We start from the raw sequence: 18,070 nt of genomic DNA on the forward strand, positions 1-18,070 counted from the left end.
TTACTCTCAAGTTGGCCTTGCTTTTTTCTACAACCTGCTCCCTAGTCTTTTTTTTTCTGCGATTGGGATTTCAGAAATGAAATTCTCCATGAATAGGAGGAATCTACTGTTCTCAGATTGGGATGAACATACACATGAGCTGGTTTCTCATCTGGACTCTATTTCAGAAATGTACACAGAATGTCAAAATATACTAGTTGGAACCAGAGCAATATTTATTTTTTAAAAATTAGTGTGGAGAGTTTCCTCGCTTTCTATTGAAATGTAAAATAACTATGTGCTGATGCTGTAGTTTAACAGCATTGATTTAGTTAACCTCAGGGCCATTGGATGAGTGGTACATGGATACACACAAACACATGCATACACACAAATTCAGAGTGTTTTGTTGTGACCGGGAATTTCAAGCATTTTGATGCCAGAGTAAGGCTTTATTGGATCAATCCATCCATTTATTGGATCAATCCATCCATTAACGACACTTGACCAAGTGCACCTTGTGTGCCAAGCCTTGTGCTAGGAGGGAGAAGAAAAGAAGCCAGGGAACCAAAAGTCACAGATGAAGTAATCAGAACACAACAGGAGATAATAAATAAAGCATTAATGCAATAACACAGACTAAATATAAAAAAGATAAGGGGTTGAGGTTGCTGAACTGGAGTCCTAGGGCAAATTTCCTGTAGCAGCACTGCCTTGGAGGACAGGACTGCAGTATTCTCTCAGAGATGTCCATTAGAATGGATTGAATGGATATTAGTTTGCAGGAGATGGGAATAAGAATAATCTGGAATTACCTGTGTTTGAAGAAGGCCATATGAAAGGTTGAGAGGAACATGAGACCAAGAAGCCAAAGGCTTCCAGTGTTACCACTGACAAATTGTGAGTGAAGTCCATTCTCTCAGAACCTCAGTTTCTCCATCTTTCCATTGCGACTAAATAATACCAGTTTTATCTACTTCCTAGGACCATTATTAAGAGAACAAATGTGATACCTGTGTGACTGTACTTAGAAAAGTAGAGAGGACTATCCATAACAAGTTGGTATTATGAAGGCAGATATTTATACTATAGCCACTCTCCTGCAGCAGGGAATAGGATGACCTCAGTATTTGAATGAATTTTTCTTGGCAGGGCTGTTCCCTGCCATAATTATAGCCTACTAGCCACTAGTTGAGTGTTCATACTTAAACACTATCTGTCACATAAATATATACGTGTGTATGTATATATATGTGTGTGTGCATAAGCTAGCATTGGGCTAGGACATTAGAACCATGACAGCAAAAATACTGGAGAACTCTTAGGAACAAAAGTAATAGGTAGAGATTTGTGCAAGCATCTTTGGGCCTGCTTACAGAAATGCATGCCCTGCAGCCACTGCAGTAGGCCCTGTTATTTATCTTCCTTGGTATATCTTGGTATACAGCAAAACCTTCCTACTTGTCTCCCTGACTTCATCCTTCCCCAATCCATTCCATTTTCCACACTACTGCTAAATTTATCTTTCCAACCCACATGGAATTAATTTCTGAGATCCTGGATGCCCATCAGGTAACATACGTGCTCATTCACATGACATTGAAGTAGGGCATGTATATAGTCACACCTCTTGTTAAAATTGTGGAATACTTTGATATCAGCTGCTCCTCTGAGTCTCCTCAAGACCACTCCTACTTCCCAGTTTCCCACTCCTGGACCCCTATTTTACTTCCTCAGGACCCAGCAACTAAAGGGGCAGTGTTCGGCACAGCAGGGAGCTTGGAGAATATTATTCCATGTGTTGACCTGCATCCATTTTGTTAGGTCAGTGCTCCTGTGTTCTGGTTTTAAATATTTTGAGGATTACCTCCACATTCACAATTCACCTCATCTCAGCTCATCTTTCTGGCTTTATCTCTCACAAGTTCTCCTGATAGATGCCAACAACATTGAAATTCTCATATTTCATGTCTAGATTTGTACAAATGTTTCTCTCACTATGCTAGAAACTCCTTAAAGGCAGAGACAGTGGCTCCATCATCAATGTAGTCCCAAAGCCCAGCTCAGGAACACAGATGTATTGGATACTCAATACACGTTGGTTTCTTAACAGAGCGTGCTGGTAGATGGGAGCATTCTGTTTGTAACCCCGTAAACTACTCCAGGGTCCAGACCTGAAGCTGGTGCAAGGTACTTTCCTGGTCTTAATACACACCTCATGAACGTTATTCATATTTCCAGTATCCTTGAAAGGGAGGGAAAGTGCAAATACTAGTTTTATTCTATTACTGGGGAAATAGAAATATTTCAAAAGTGCGTCTCAATCACATAATGAATGCTTAATAGAACTGAGACATAAAGTCATGTCTCTGGAACTTTTTCTTACCTACAGTACTGTAAAGCCCTTTGGTATTTGGGGGTAAAAACTGCTGCCCTAATGTATTTGTAGACTGCTGCCTTCTGGGGAGGTGTTGGCTTGCAGTCTCTCTAAGCGGGGCGGGGGACTATCTGTTGAAAGTAATGAAATATTCTTGCCCCTTCTTCAGCACTTCCAGGAGAGACACCGTCTTGTGGGGCTGGAGTGGAGAATACATTGTATCTCTCTTGATTTCATTGCCAGCTTCTCCTTCATTAACATGGATTCATAACTGGTGGTCTCTTGAGCAACAACCTAACTTTTGTTTCAGTAACTTTTCTGACAACCTTTCTCTGAAATTCATTTTCCCCATCCCCACTGTAGCCAGCCAAGCTATGATTACTGTAGAGAAGGCCATATTGGGAGAATGGCTGAGCCCTATTTCCAAAGAACTTAGTCTTCCTTGGGAGGCAGGTCTTATACATCAGATATGACTTAGGTTGTGGGTAACTGAAACTCCAACTCTAACTGGAAGATTGGTTGATTCTGCTGGTCATAATGACTGTCAGCAGGTTCTAAGATAAATTGTTACCTCATTCTTGTCCAGCAAGAGAGAGAAAAATCTAATAACTTGTAAGTCCAGGAAACCATGTTGGTGTCAAACATTCTCAGTTCTATCTTTATAGGTAGTAGAGAAACATGGGCACTGTAGAAAAATAGGTTAGATTCAAAGTACCCACTGAGTTCATATTAGCTGTGTGGCCTTGCACAAGTCAATTAACTGCTCTGAGCCAATTCCCTTATGTGTCAAATGTCAATCATTATAATATCTGACTTGCTTCCTAACAGTTCATGGTGGGGATCATGTGACAATGTGAAATCATTTGGTAAACCATATAAAGTGCCATGCACCGTTGAGGTCTTTTTAAATGACTATCATTAGAGAAGATGTAAACAGAACATCTACTGTATACAAGGCACTGTTAGGTTACAAGGTCAAAATAAAACTGCATTACCTCAAGTTTCCCCAAACAGTTTAATAAACATCTGCTAAGCACCCATAGGTGCTATGGACACATATATGTAAAAGATCTAGTCTTTATCCTCAGGGAGTTCTCAGTAGAGTGGAGGAGACAGACTCATGAACAGACAACTTCAGTACAATTTGGTAAGTATGTGTAACAGTAGAGGTGTGTGCAGAGTGCTCTGGAAGTACACAGAAGTTACTAACCTATCTAGACTACATAAGGAAGAGATAGAGGTAGTGTCTAGAGCTTATAATGCAATAAGAAAGTATGAAAAGAATCATATAATATAGATACATGCATAACAAAGCCCCAAACAGCCTTCTTACTTTGTACTTTAGGAGCAAACTAAAGAGAAGAGTCTGTAGAAAACAATGAGTAAACAATGTGGTGATGGATTCTTTTCTCCCTCCTTTCTGTATGTTGTTGTTAACCCACACATGCTCCCTAGAGCTTCTTATCCACATCTATAGTCTAGGCATCTCCATGCTTTATAGGGTCTCAAAGTGTCATTGAATACTAACCTTCACTGGAAGAATAGTATCCTCTGAAGTCGTTTCATGATCTTCTATAGCATAGCCTCTGGGAATTGCAAAAGGTTGGACCCCTAAAAACTGGTTGGGGACATTTGTATCAACTTTTTCATAAAAGATCATTTGATTATAGAGTCTCACATATCCTATCATGAAAAATCACAATCCCCTATCCTATATCACTACCTTAACATACCTTAAACTAAAACCATATTTCTAAAGGATTTATGTGCATTTTAAAAACAACAAAGCAGTCTTTAAAACAATTTTTCATTTTTTTTCAAGTGCTGTTTTCATTGACCTTATCATTTCCCTGAACTGTGTAAGCCATGCTAGTGGTGCTGTGAGGATAAAGAGTATGTAAAGTCCATAGAATCTAACTCCTGAACCAAACCTCAGGATTAGATGTTAAGTCCCAGTGACAAATCCTTGCCTGTCACCACTTTCTTATGTAGAGATCTTTGCTACCTAAGGCTTTCTGCCCCCTAAAACACCTTAATGAGAGCTTGAGTGGATTTGACCACTAAAAAGTCTGTTTTGCTTTTGGTGCATGGTTTCCTGTGCCATAGAGAGCTCTGCTGTTCAGCAGGCTCATAAAGCACCCTCATAGACAGCTTCTCAGTCTTTAATGTCTGTTCTTTGGCAGGCTCTGTGCTTTATTTCCTCCTGAGGTACCTACCCACCTGCCAGTTCTCACGTTGCTCCCCCAGGTCCAAAGTTTAACAATGTATTCCCATAGCCTCCCTATTGCCCCAAACCACCTAGAGGACTGACAAAAAACAGCGGCAACCACATGCATGGGCCCAACATTGAAAATGGAATGCTTCACCTCTCTCACAACAATTAGTGAATGATGAATCTGCATGAAGGGGAAGAGTGCTATGGGAATCCTTCCAGAAGATGAATGGAAAAGGAAACCAAGAAGGGGTGGGTGTGTTCTCCAAATGGTAGGGTTCCTTTTTTGTTGGGAGTTATCTTAGAGCTGGAAAAGATGCCAGAGCTCTGGGAAAGGGTGAGCAAGTAAGCTAATGATCAAACCTTTGGATCGTGGTTTCAGATAGTTGTGACACAACTACCTTAGCCACATTCCAACTTCATTCGTTTTCTTAAAGTTTGTTATACTTCTTTCAATAAAAGTTGCTTTCTAGTTTTCTTTGCTGTTGTTGTTGTTTATTTACTTGCAAAAGGGAGATTGCAAACCAAAAAATGTCAGGGAGTCAGTTAAAATATTTTAGTCCTATACAAACACTGTAATCTAAGATCTTGGCCCAAGCTACAAACAATTTCCAAGAAACAAAAAGTGCTCAACAATTTAGTTGAAGCTGGCATAAAAGGATTTCCAAGGCTGAAACCCTGTGGATCCCACAGGGGAGAGGAACAAGAAGCACTTCATCAAGAATTCCCTACTCAATATAGCTCTCATTTAGTGCTCAGCAGCTTAAATGTAATTCTAACAATGACCATTCTGTAAGGAAGATGTTATTATTCTCTTGCACTTAGCAGATAAGGAAGCAAATTTCAGAGAGGTTGCAGAGCCAGGATTTGAACCAATGCCTAGCACATAGTAGAGTTTCAGCTCATGTGCATTGTTTGGGGGAATGAATAAATTAATGAAAGGCATTTCTGATGATTAAATCCAGTAACAGTTTTTTTGCCTGTTTTTGTGTGTTTCTGATATTTTATAACAGAATTTTTCAAATATACAGGAAAGTTGAAAGAATTTTACATTGAACACTCATATACCCATCATTTAGATTCTACTATTAACATTTTACTATATTTGCTTTACCATATATTTATTCATTTATTGATTTCCTTTACCCTCTCATCAATCCCTATAACTTCTGATACATTTCAAAGTAAATTGAGGAGATCAGTACAGGTCCCTAAAACATTTCAACATGCATATCCCATATGTTTACGTTTCTTCTTTTTTTCTTTTGAGGTAAAACTTACATATAATGAAACATGCAAATCTTTAGTATATCATTGGTTGAGTTTTGACATACCATGCACCTGTGTTCCCTAAATCCCTATCAATATATAGAACATTATCATCAACCCAGAACTTTCCCTCATGTATAGGCATACCTCAGAGATATTGCGGATTTCATTCCAGACCATGACAATAAAGCAAGTCTTGAAATAAAGTGAGTCATAATCTTTTTGCTGGTGGAGGGTCTGGCCTTCAATTTGTAAGAAAGGCAACATCTATGAAGTACAACAAAGCAAAGTGCAATAAAACAAGGGATTTTATTACGACTATATGTTGTTTTTAACTGTGCTATGCAACTTCCCTAACTGAACCAGTAGCTCCATTGGCAGCCAGAAGTCAATGATTCTATCTGGGAGGCTGTGCTGAGATCATTTTTCCTTTATTAACTGATACTCTGCCGGGAGAACCAGGTGGTATTTAACAAGATTTGGTTCTCAGGTCCTTTCACTTTGATAAATTTCACCTGGAAGTATTTCTTCTCCTTTCAAGCAAACATTTGTGAAAGGTTGCCCATTGATTACAGCAACAACTTTATCAATTTAAACTGAGGTGAAAACATTGAATAATTTGTTTTGTCTTATTGTAATCTAATGTCAGTAATGCATAAGGGCTAGCGTTAGTGGTTGATCTTTTCAGCAGGGACTCTTTCATCTGTATTTGTTTAAAATTATAAATAATGCTGCTAAACATAAAATGTTCCTGGTCTGGTTCTCAAAGTGAGCTCTAGTCTGTTCATTGAAACTCAGATTAGAACTAAGAGCTGAAATATACAAGAACACTCAAAGAAGTTTGCATGCCTGAGTAGGATTTAGATGAGAAACACAAAGGGCCTTTGGCCTATTTGAAAAAGGTCTATTGGAGCAGACAAGCTGTTACCTCTTTGAAACCCAGGCTTCTAGTAATTTGTTATGTAGTAAGAGTCAGGCTATTCCATGATCTGGGGATTGTGAGAGTTATTATAGACTGAATTGGCAGAGATACTGATGGGCCTAACAAACATGCCTATAGCTTTGGTCCTTTTGGTGAATGATACTGTTGCTGGTTGGCAATACGACCATCACCGATAGGACTCCTAATCCAAGGATTTTCCCAATTTAGAGTTGATCAGAGTCACTCTGAGGGATTAAAGCAGATTGCTAGGGCCTGCCCCCCAGAGTTACTGATTCAGTAGACTTAGGGTAGATCCCTAAAATTTGCATTTCTAACAAGCTCCCAGGAGATGCTGCTGCTGCTGATTCAGAGACCATACTTTGAGAATCACTGTTTGAATGAATGGTTTACTGAATAGGATCCCTTGTAGAAGACCATATTTCTTTCCCTATGTAACCATGCATTATTTACAGTTGAGCAAGAATAGGCATAACCCATGTAGGATGGATCTGTTCCTGCTAAGTTTTAGAATAGGGGGACTACTAGAGAGGATATATACGGTAGTCACCTCTCATCCATGGGGGATATGTTTCAAGACCTTCAGTGGATGCCTGAAACCGTGGATAGTATTGAACCCTATATATACTATTTTTATACATATATACACATGATAAAGTTTATAAATTAGGCACAGTAAGAGATTAACAATAACTACTAATAAAATAAAACAATTATAAAAATATACTGTAATAAAAGTTATGTGAATGTAGTCTCTCTCAAAATATCTTATTGTACTGTACTCACCCTTCTCGTGCTGTTGTGAGATGATAGAATGCCTATGAGATGAGATGAAGTGAGACAAATGATGTAGGCATTGTGATGTAGCATTAGGCTACTCTTGAGTGCTGGGACCATTATTAAGTAAAATAAGGGTTACTTAAACACAGGCACTGCAATACTGGGACAGTTGATCTGATAACCGAGATGGCTACTAAGTGACTAAGAGGTGGATAACATATACATTAAAGATACGATGGAAAACAGGATGATACATGTCTCTGGAAGAATGGAGTAGGACAGTGTGGGATTTCATCATGCTACTCAGAACAGCTCACAATTTAAATTTTATGTTTATTTCTGGAATTTTCCATTTAATATTTTCCGACCGTGGTTGATAGCAAGTAGCTAAAACTGTAGAAAACAAAACTACAGATAAGGGGGAACTCCTATACACTACCTCTTTCTTCAGTCTGCACAGGAGGGATTTCAGTTTGTACTGGGCTTATTATGACACTGATTTTTTCACAGTTCTAACTGATCTTGCTGCAGACAACAAAAGAATCCAAGTTCTAAACCACATGCCACAGTTTTAATTAACTCCCTCCTGTGTCAGGACCCTTAGAAAGAGATAATATGTGGCTATGGAGACCATACGTCCCAGATTTCCTGGGATAGCTCTGATTTCACATATTCTATCCTCTTGTCCCCGTAAATATAATTGTCAGACCATGCCCTGCTTTTGGGTTCAGGAAATATTGCTCCCATATGCATGGCTTAGGGGCTCTAGAGTCAAAAACAAGTCTTAGTTTTTTTTTTCTTGAGACTGTGGGGGGCAGGACAAAAGCTTGGCTCATAGAAAGGGCTAGAGAGTTGGGGTAAATCTAAACATTTGAGATCAGCAACAAGCTACTTTTTTTTTTCTTTCTTAAAGCGTCTTTCAGTGAAGTTATCCCTGTTACAGATCCTTGAATGTTACAAATACAAGATTCTGAGTGCTGAGAGGGACTGAATTAGACCTCTGGCTGCCTCTCTTTCCTCCTCCCCCTGCCCTCTGGAAGGACAGTACAGAAGCAGCCCAGACAAGAGCCACTCCAAAGAAGAAAATCCCACAACCTTCATTGAACCACCACTCAGTCTAATATTTACCTACTTTCTCTGGCAGGAAGTTCTTCTTACTAACACCAGTCCCTCTCATTGCAATTTCAGTTTCTGTCCCCTTGCTTTGCTTTTAGTCAAAATTGAGAACAACTGGTCCTCACCCTCTATATTCTTTATGTGCTTAAAAGTCATATTAAATCTTCCATCCTAGGCCCAGGTTTAACCATCCTTGGAGCTCCTTTATCCTTCCTGGATGCATTTGACTTGCCAGCTGTTTAATCATCTTTGCCATAGAGAAGCAGCTTAGGCAGTTTGGGCCAACAGTGCAGCAAAGCCTAAAGCTTTATGACTTGTGCTAATGAGCATGCTAAATGTTTAGTAGAGACTATTTTCGAGCACACAATTGTGAACAATTTAAAGTGGACTGTACATGGAACCCATTTCGTCTCCCAGCTTCCCCAACAGGGCCTCCCCTTAGCAGCTTAAATGAGTTAGAGGCAATCAGCATAGAGTAGGAATCCTGTGGTTTCTGCCCTTCCCTCTTGCTGTTTCTATGGAAGCTAGTCTCTTAAAATAAATTTTCTCCTTAGTATGTCTAGGAAATGTGACTTTGGAATCAGTTTGGCAAGGGGTCTAGGAATCACTTTAGCCCCAAAGCAGTAGGTGTTAGTGCTGAAACTCCATGTGAGGTTTAGGAGCGGGTGGGGAGACAGGGTGAACAGGGACCCATGAGAGAGGTTGGACATAAAATGTTTGCTATCTCTGCTACCTCAGAGTTGGATATGCCTTTTTGGCAAGTTTGTGGAGGACTTGTTTGGCCTTTATGTACTTGGCCTTTGTCTACTGTACCAACTTTGTGAAAGTAATGCCAGCAATCTGTGGCAGAATCCCAGCCTCAGGACCAGTTGGGTTCTGGTCCTGAGGATAACTGACCATGCAACAGGATTTTCTGTGTCAGGTGGATTACCTGTCTTTCATGTAGTATAGGACAGCTATTATCTCAGGTCATGCTGTAGCGTGGGTCCAGGGCCCATGCTGATTAGGCTGAAATAGAGCTAGCTGATGGCACTGCAGAGCAAAGGGATAGGGCCAATCGGTATTTGTCCTGTTCTCATTGTCACACTGTTGGCTCCTTTTTAAACAAACCTTAAAAGCTCTTCTCTTCATAAACATCAACCAGGCAGTTTGTCTTGGCAATGCTACAGGGGCAGTTAATGTAACCCAGCCATAAAGAAGGAAGAGAAAATGACAGAGAAGAAAAAAAAAACAGCATTTGTATGAGGGTGTCATTAAAGGCTTCATCACAGATACTGCAAGAGGGAGATAGGAACAGAAATTGTCCTGGGGTGGGGGTGGGGAGAGAAGTTTGAAGCATTAGCTGCCTTGGCACTGAGCCAAGGCAAATTGCCAGAGGACCATTAAACTCTGTGTAATTCTATATAATTCACAGCGGCCACAGGTAATCTGAATCAGACCTGACAAAGCTTCCCTATCATTTATTGTCCATTAGTGCTGAATGTGTACTACAGATATTTAAACTCGTTTTACTCATATCATGGTGGTCATATTTTCCAAACCTTCAAAATCAAGAAGCCTGGCTTGACAAATGATTTTTTTCTGACTTGTTAATTTGTTTATATGAAAAGCCTCACAAACTATAAACACTAAATCCCACTTAAATACTGAATTAATGGCCTTTAAGGAAAAAAAAACAACTATAGTTACATGAGATTGAGGCAGGGCAGACTTTCATTCAGGCATTGGTGAGGGTTCTTCCCACACAAACCTTTTGAGGGATCTGAGGGAATTGGTTAACTAAGTACTAAATCAAATTAGAATCTGGTTTATGCCCATCATCTGGATTTGCTCTTAAACTTTTCAGGGATGGTAGACTGAAAGGGCCTGTTGTAATATCTGTACATAGGAAGGTGGAGTAGATGTTACTTTGAATTTCCAGGTGCAGTTAAATTTCCCAGTGTTCATGGTCTGTTTGTGAGGGCTTGTGTGTGTTGTAAATTAACTTTCTAAGGCTGAGAATGTTAAAAACTAAGGGGAATCGTATATAGTATAACATATTGTTGCCATGCACCTAAGTTTACTTAAACGCTTCATTCTGCCCACCATATTAAATCTAACAACCACTTTTAGGCACTCACCACAAACAAGAGATTTTTAGCTCAAAGGATAATTATTTTTGGAATATTCTGAGCCAATAATGGTAATGTTTTTTAAAAGGCTTGGAGAATTAAAGTGCCTCTTTAACCAGAACTGTTTGCATTGTTAGTTCAGGATCATGAGTAGCAATATACGCCTGGAAAATAAAAATGTGTTATCATATCCTTGCAGAATATCTTAAACCTAATAGATCATCTCTCTTAGCAAACTGAAAATAATGTTACTTGTCCAGAATCAGGCAAATGAGTGGGGTGATATCCTGAGGTCCCTTCTAAGTCTAATGTCAACCAATATTTATTGAGCAACTACTTTATACTCTATACAAACATTTGTTTTCCTAATTGCCAGTGATAGAGCTATAAAAAGACATTGTCTCTCCCACCATAAGTATTTCAACAAAAAGTAAACATATACAGAAATAAGTGAGATAACACAAAATGATAAATTCTATGAAGAAAATAAAACAAGGTAATTTGATGGAGAATGAGGGTTGGGGGTTGGAGAAAGAGAACAGGAATCTACTTTATATTTTTAGTTGAGAAAAGCCTTTCTGAGGCGGTAGCATTTGAACTGACACCTGGATGATGAAAAGAGTTACATAAGAATCTAGAAAAAGAATATTCTCAGCAGAAAGAACAGCAAGTGCAAGATTCCTGAGGGAGGGATGGGCTTGACCTCTCTAAAGAATAGGAAGTTCAGTATGACTGCAGTGTGTGTAGAAAATGAGGCCAATAAGGCAGGCATGACCAGATTGTGTAGGGTTTCTAATCTGTTGCTAGTTACATTGTGAAAATCATTCATTGGTCTCCCTGTCTGATTTAATTAATGAACATAAGTGCCAAATGTTAATGATAGGGTACTTGATATTTTCCCAAAAGAAACCCAGAAAGAGTCTATGGCCATGCCACCCTGAACATGCCTGATCTCATCTGATCTCGGAAGCTAAGCAGTATTGGGCATAGTTAATACTTGGATGGGAGACCACCCAGGAATACCTGGTGCTGTAGGCGTTAAAAAAAATAAAATAAAAAGAAAACCAGGAAGAGGTACTGGTGGGAGAAAGGAGGAAGTTAAGAGAGAAAATGAGCTCGAATGCCTAGGAGAAAGAGGTGGGAATGGAAGAGTGAATATGTACACAGGAGAGATGGTTAGGGAGGGCTGGAGAAAGCTTAGAGGGAAGAGGAAAAGCACCAGAGTGACCTTGTAGAATTATTTCCATCTCTCTCTAGTAATCTGGTGGAATTTAACACCCATTTTTGTTTTAGTTTGGGCATTTCTTACAAGCATTCATGCACAGTTCATAAATGTCAATAGGTCAATATATTCTATTTTCATTATTTTCATATTAGATGGTATGAGAAGGACTGTTGGTATTTTCTGTCATCTAGGCTCATCCACTAGATTTTCATACCATGCTCTCTTAATGATGGACTTTCTGGTTTGTTTTAGACTGTTTTAATGCTATACAAGAGAGCTAATATCATGGTTATATACAGTGAACTCCATTGCCAGCAACTGCTTCTAGAAGTCAAGGAGCAAAGTCTTTAGCACTCTAGTGTATCCTTTCCTCCAGGGTATCTTCTACCCTAGTCCTCCCTGAGCTCTCTCTACCACATCAGCTATACAAGGTTCTTTGCTCACTTGTATCACTGAAATTCATAGATTATTAGACAGCCAAGAAGCATTGGCAATCCAATAGGAAGCAGTAATGATACCTGAAGAAGAGATAGTTGCCTGTGTGACAATGGCTTGACTAAAAGTTCTGTTTCTCCAAATAGGTATAAGTAATTCTGGGGTCCATGAGAAATGGACATGTTTATGATAGACAGGAAGAGCAGAAAGTAGATAGCTTCAAGATTAGATAAAAGATAGATTGATTCTATTTTTATGATATGTCAAGATAAAAATTGGTTGATTATTAAAAAAAATAGTTTCACTTCTACTAGTTGGCAGGTAAAGAAAATGAAGTGTTTGTCTTCATTTTCATTTCCTACTGAAATTGTCCACCTTAATGAGGGGAAGTGGGCAGAAGAATACGGTTTCAAAGCAGAGAGGAAAAATGAGAAAATTAATAAATTATAGCCCTATTGTGAAGCCTTACCCTTTAAGTGAAATGCACCTTCTGATCTCGGAAGCTAAGCAGGGTCGGGCCTGGTTAGTACTTGGATGGGAGACCATCTAAGAAGACCAGGTGCTGTAGGCGTAAAAATAAATAAAAAATAAGGGATTGTAAATTGACAAGATCCTTGCAACTGTGAGGTCAACCAAGGGTTGCCTCGCCTGAAAATAATAAATAAATAAGTGAAATGCTTTGCGTTCATAAAAACAATGAGTATGTGAAAATAATGTCTGATCAGTGGTCCCTACCTCAGAAATGTAATCATTATAGTCTAGTGGTCTTTATTGTTTAAATTCTTTCTTAAATTAAGGAATAATTTATACATACAGTGAAATGCATAAATCTCAACAAAATTTTATATATGTTTATTTTCATTTAATCAGCACCCAGACAGATCTATATGTACATTTCCAGCACCCCTGAAAATTATGCTCACATGCCTTCATAATCAGTACACCCTTTACAGAGGTAATCACTATTCTGAGTTTTATTGCCATAGATTGATTAGCTTTGTCTCTTTCAAATATAATATTTTTGAGATTCATCCATTTTGGTGAATGTATCAGTAATTTGTTCTTTTTTTATTGCCATGCAATATGCCATTTTGTGTCTGTGTGTTTTATGGACATTTGGGTGGTTCTTAGTTTTTGTCTATTATGAATAAAGCTATTATGAAGTCTTTTTGTGGACACATGCACTTCTTTCTTTTGGGTACATCTAAGTGTGGAATATCTGGATCCAAGAAAATGTGCACAGATTTCCAAAGCGATTGAACAATTTTACACTCCCCCCCAACAATGTAGAGTTCAAATTGCTGTACATTCTTGCCAATACTTCATATTTTCACTCTTTTTAATTTTAGGCATTCTGGTAGATGTGTAGTGATATTTTACTGTGATTTTAAATTGCATTTCTCTAAGGAAAAATGATACTGAGCACCTTTCATATGCCTTTTGGCCATTTGGCTCTCTTCGTTAGTGAAGTGCCTATCCAAATATTTTGCCAATTGGTAACAGGGTGTCTTTTTCTTTTTGAGTTGTAGGAGTTTTATATATATATATATATATATATATATATATATATGTGTGTGTGTGTGTGTGTGTGTGTGTGTGTGTGTGCGTGTGTGTGTGTGTATATATATTCTAGATGTAAGTTCTTAGTCATGTATCTATATCTATCTATATCTATATCATGAATATGTTTCCCAGTCTGTGGCTTCTCTTCACTTTTTAGTGACATTTTGATGAACATGTTTTTTTTATTTAGATGAACTTCAATATAGCACTGTTTTTTTTTTTTTTAAGATTATTGTTTTTTCCATCCTGCCCAAGAAATCTTTGCCCACCTCAAGGTCACAAAGATATTCTCCTATATTTTCCTTTAAAAGCTTTATGGTTTTTAGTTCTCTCATTTAAGGCTATGATCTGGCCAAATTTTTTTAGTAGAAGTTTACATCAGTAAAAATATTTTGAGCATGTGTCCCCAATATACATAATTTCATGTATGGATGATATAATTTACTACCACCAGTATTAAGGCTTGATTTTTAATTTTTCTTAAACAGAAATTCCAATATATCCCCTTCCAGTAGATTACCTTGTGCATAACTCTGGAGATTATTTTTCTATACCACCAAAGGCTAACATTTTTGACGGACACTGATACTATTAATGTCAGTAAAATGAATGTACACAAATGGCTAGAGTTGACAAAGTGTGAACAGGTCCGCAATGAGTATTATTTGCTGATAATGGAAGAAACTCTGAGTTTACTCTTACACAGATGTTATTCCCCCTTACCTGACTTATGGAGACAGCAGGGCACTCTAGCTTGGTAGAAGCAAAGACAAACTTGCTTTTAGTTGCCGATGTAGGGTATAATGATTTTGACTCCTCACCCATTTCTTCATCACCAAATTCCTAGAGCTGAATTTGGCTCTGTACTGACTGAGTTTTTGGCATAGATCCTTAGAATTTGACTTGGGCTAATCCCCAGGGAAATTTAATGATTTGGAGTTTAGAGGGCCTTTGTTGTGAGGATTATAAACTAGATGGAGATTAAGCATCTGAGGGGGAAGGAGGTGTCTATAGGGATAGGTCATGCTGTGGAGTTCATGGGCGTGATTCAGAGAACATTATACCCGGAAACAGCTCCATGTAGGATTTGGGCATCTGCTTCTTAGCTGATAGAGGGAAATGATATCTTCTCCCTTGATGTCTACCTCCTCAGTCTGTCTCCATATAGGGATTAGAACCAGGCCTGCTTACATCTTTGTAATTGGTTGGTATTTTTGAATTCTTGTTGATTTAAGAGAGAAGTTTTCATCTTCTGTTTTGCCTTTTGGGAAGCTAGGGTAAGATAGAGAAGATGAAATTAGAAAAAACAGAGTTTCTGGTTTTTCTAATCTAGACTACTTTGGAAATTTGAGAGAGATTTTGTAGAGAGAGAGTTGCTCAGAGAGACAAATTATGGCAGCTGGTATGTCTACAATCTGGAATCAGACTTTCGAAAGCCATGGTAAAGAGATAGCAGAAATTTCTAAGTTTGTACTTCCCCTGTCCAGGGCACTCTGGTTAATCTTTCCTAGCATGATCACATTCTAACGGATACCACTTGGGAAGAGAGGGCTGATTACAAACAGCCGGCAACCTGTGGTCTGTTCAAGATTTCAAACTAAATTTCAGAGTAAGCGTGCTCTTTATTATTTAATGATCCTACTTCCTAATCATTAAACTTCTCGAATCCAATTTATCTCCACCTCTACATTTTCTTTCTATTGTTTTGCCAGAAAAGACTGAATCGCTGAATTAATATCTGGAGTATTACTAAAAACTTGGAAATCTGTCAGAGGGTGCTAAAAAGACATTCAGAGGATATTCTGTTTTTTTAAAAGCAATACAACTACTGTATTCTGGGTGGAACTTTTCTATTTGCAAAAATACAATACATCAATTTAAAAAGCAACCATGTTGATTGCCTTGTTAGATTACAGACAAGCTGGTGGAGGTGGGAGTATGGGCTGGTAATTTAGCCAGAAGCTTCTAGAACTGGCCAAGAAAGTTTTAGTTAATGCCTACTTTTCCAATAAATGTCTTGTAGCAAGCAGAGGTATTCATAATCATGCCATTGATTTTTTAAAAATATATTTTATTACAATATTTCAATGTAATTTTCTTTGCTTTATATGCATTTTAGATTGTGCATTTTAAAACACAGGCTTCACCAGATATCCAAAGGGGTTCATAACACCAAAAATGTTCAGAACCCCTATGAGAAAAACTCTGCCATGTGGCCACTAACCACTAGCCACTTCCTTGAAGAAAACAAATCCTTTTTTTAAATTAATAATAATTATTTTTGCAGTTATAGTTGGCATACAATATTATGCTAATTTCAGGTGTAAGACATAGTTATATAAATTAGACATTTCTATAACTTACAAAGTGATCACCCCGATAAACGTAGTACCCATCGGACACCATACATAGTTATTACAATATTACCGAGTATATTCCTTAGGCTATACTTTACATTCCCCTTGACTCTTTTGTAACTATCAATTTGCATTTCTTAATCCCTTCCCCTTTTTCACCCACCCTCCCAATTCCCCTCCCATCTGGCAAGTTCTCTGTATCTATGAGTTTGTTTCTGTTTGTTTGTTTATTTTGTTCTTTAGATTCCACATGTAAGTGAAATCACATGGCATTTGTCTTTCTCTGACTTATTCCACTCGGCACAATATTTAAAGTCTATTTTGTCTGGTATAAGTATTGCTACCCAGATTTTTTTTTTCATTTCCATTGTCATGAAATATTTTTCCATCTCTTTTCATTCAGTCTGTGTGTCTTTCTATCAGGAGTCTCTTGTAGGCAGCATAGGTAAGAGTCTTGTTTGCTTATCCATTCAGCCACCCTATCTTTTGATTGGAGCATTTAATCCTTTTACATTTCATGCCATTGATTTTTAATGCTGCTCTGACACTATTGTTATAAGCATTCAATACCTGTTGGTTATTGTTGTGGATGCTATTTCTCCTGCTGACTGCATCTTTCAAGATAAACTCGATTTAACTTTTCTTCACTTTCTCATATATCCTAAGTTTATTTAAAAGACCCAAGCAAGTATCTGCTAATATCTGACTAAATAAAAACTACTAGAAATCTTGTAAGTGCTGTTAAGTCCATTTTTCTTTGCCTTTACTCTCAAGGGGCCAACATTTCACTTTGTTGACAGCTATCAGAGTACTTCATGATTCATTGAAGATTCGTCAAAAATTTCCAAATCACCAGCTTATTAGCACAAAATGGGGCTTCAGGAATCTCTTTCTCTCAGTGTCCCAACTGTGCTTTTTAAAGTTCCAATCTTGATGGACCACTTTGGAACAATAGATAAAGATTACAAGAAAATGAGAGATAGATATTAATTAGTCTATTTTGAAGGGATGAAACATGGATGAAGGCAAAGTACAATGGGGCAAATAGCTGGGATTATCTGTGTCAGCAGAAGGGTACTGCATGACTTTGCTAACTGCTCACAGATCACTGAACATCAGAGTTCCAAGAGCCCTCAGAGACCATCTATTCAGACCCCCACATTTTACCAGTAAGGGTAAAAGAGGCCAAAAGAGGGGAAAGGGACTTAACTAAGGTCAATCTTTTTCCAACTTTCCAGATACCAATTGGCTTTTGGTTGTACGGCCTTTACACAATTATTTGGGTCACTCACTTATAGTCCAGAGATCACTTGGACAATCTAAAATGACACAAAAATTAGCCATCATTTACACTGGACTTTGTGATATAGGTTCATATTGACATTCTAATGCATCTGTGTCCTGTCTGAGAAGTCACAACACTTCAAATGAGACAAGAAAGTTACCCTGAAGGTTTGATTCAGGAAGAGCTGAAAAGTTTACCAGCCTTACTGAATGAAATGACAGCATCAAATGATGCTATACAGCCCCTCGAGCAGGGCATGCTATTCTCAACAAGTTTGTTGATTCACACCTCTCCTGGGGCCCAGCCAGAGTTATGAGATGGTTGGTTGGAAAGGGAAAACAAAACCTTTATAGAAGAATATGTATATCTTCTCCCTTCCCTTCCCTTCCCTTCCCTTCCCTTCCCTTCCCTTCCCTTCCCT

The 18,070-nt window shown here is 38.2% G+C and overlaps 1 protein-coding gene and 1 pseudogene across 2 annotated transcripts in view; both read left to right on the forward strand.

Moving 5' to 3' along the window:
- SHROOM4 (shroom family member 4) overlaps positions 1–18,070 on the forward strand; it is a 228,839-nt gene that overhangs the window by 88,974 nt on the left and 121,795 nt on the right. The gene's annotated exons all lie outside the window — the stretch shown is intronic.
- On the forward strand, positions 11,704–11,822 carry LOC111733855 (annotated as a pseudogene).

The sequence above is a fragment of the Pteropus vampyrus genome, unplaced genomic scaffold (genome assembly GCF_000151845.1).
Source record: "Pteropus vampyrus isolate Shadow unplaced genomic scaffold, Pvam_2.0 Scaffold660, whole genome shotgun sequence".
NCBI lineage: Eukaryota > Metazoa > Chordata > Mammalia > Chiroptera > Pteropodidae > Pteropus > Pteropus vampyrus.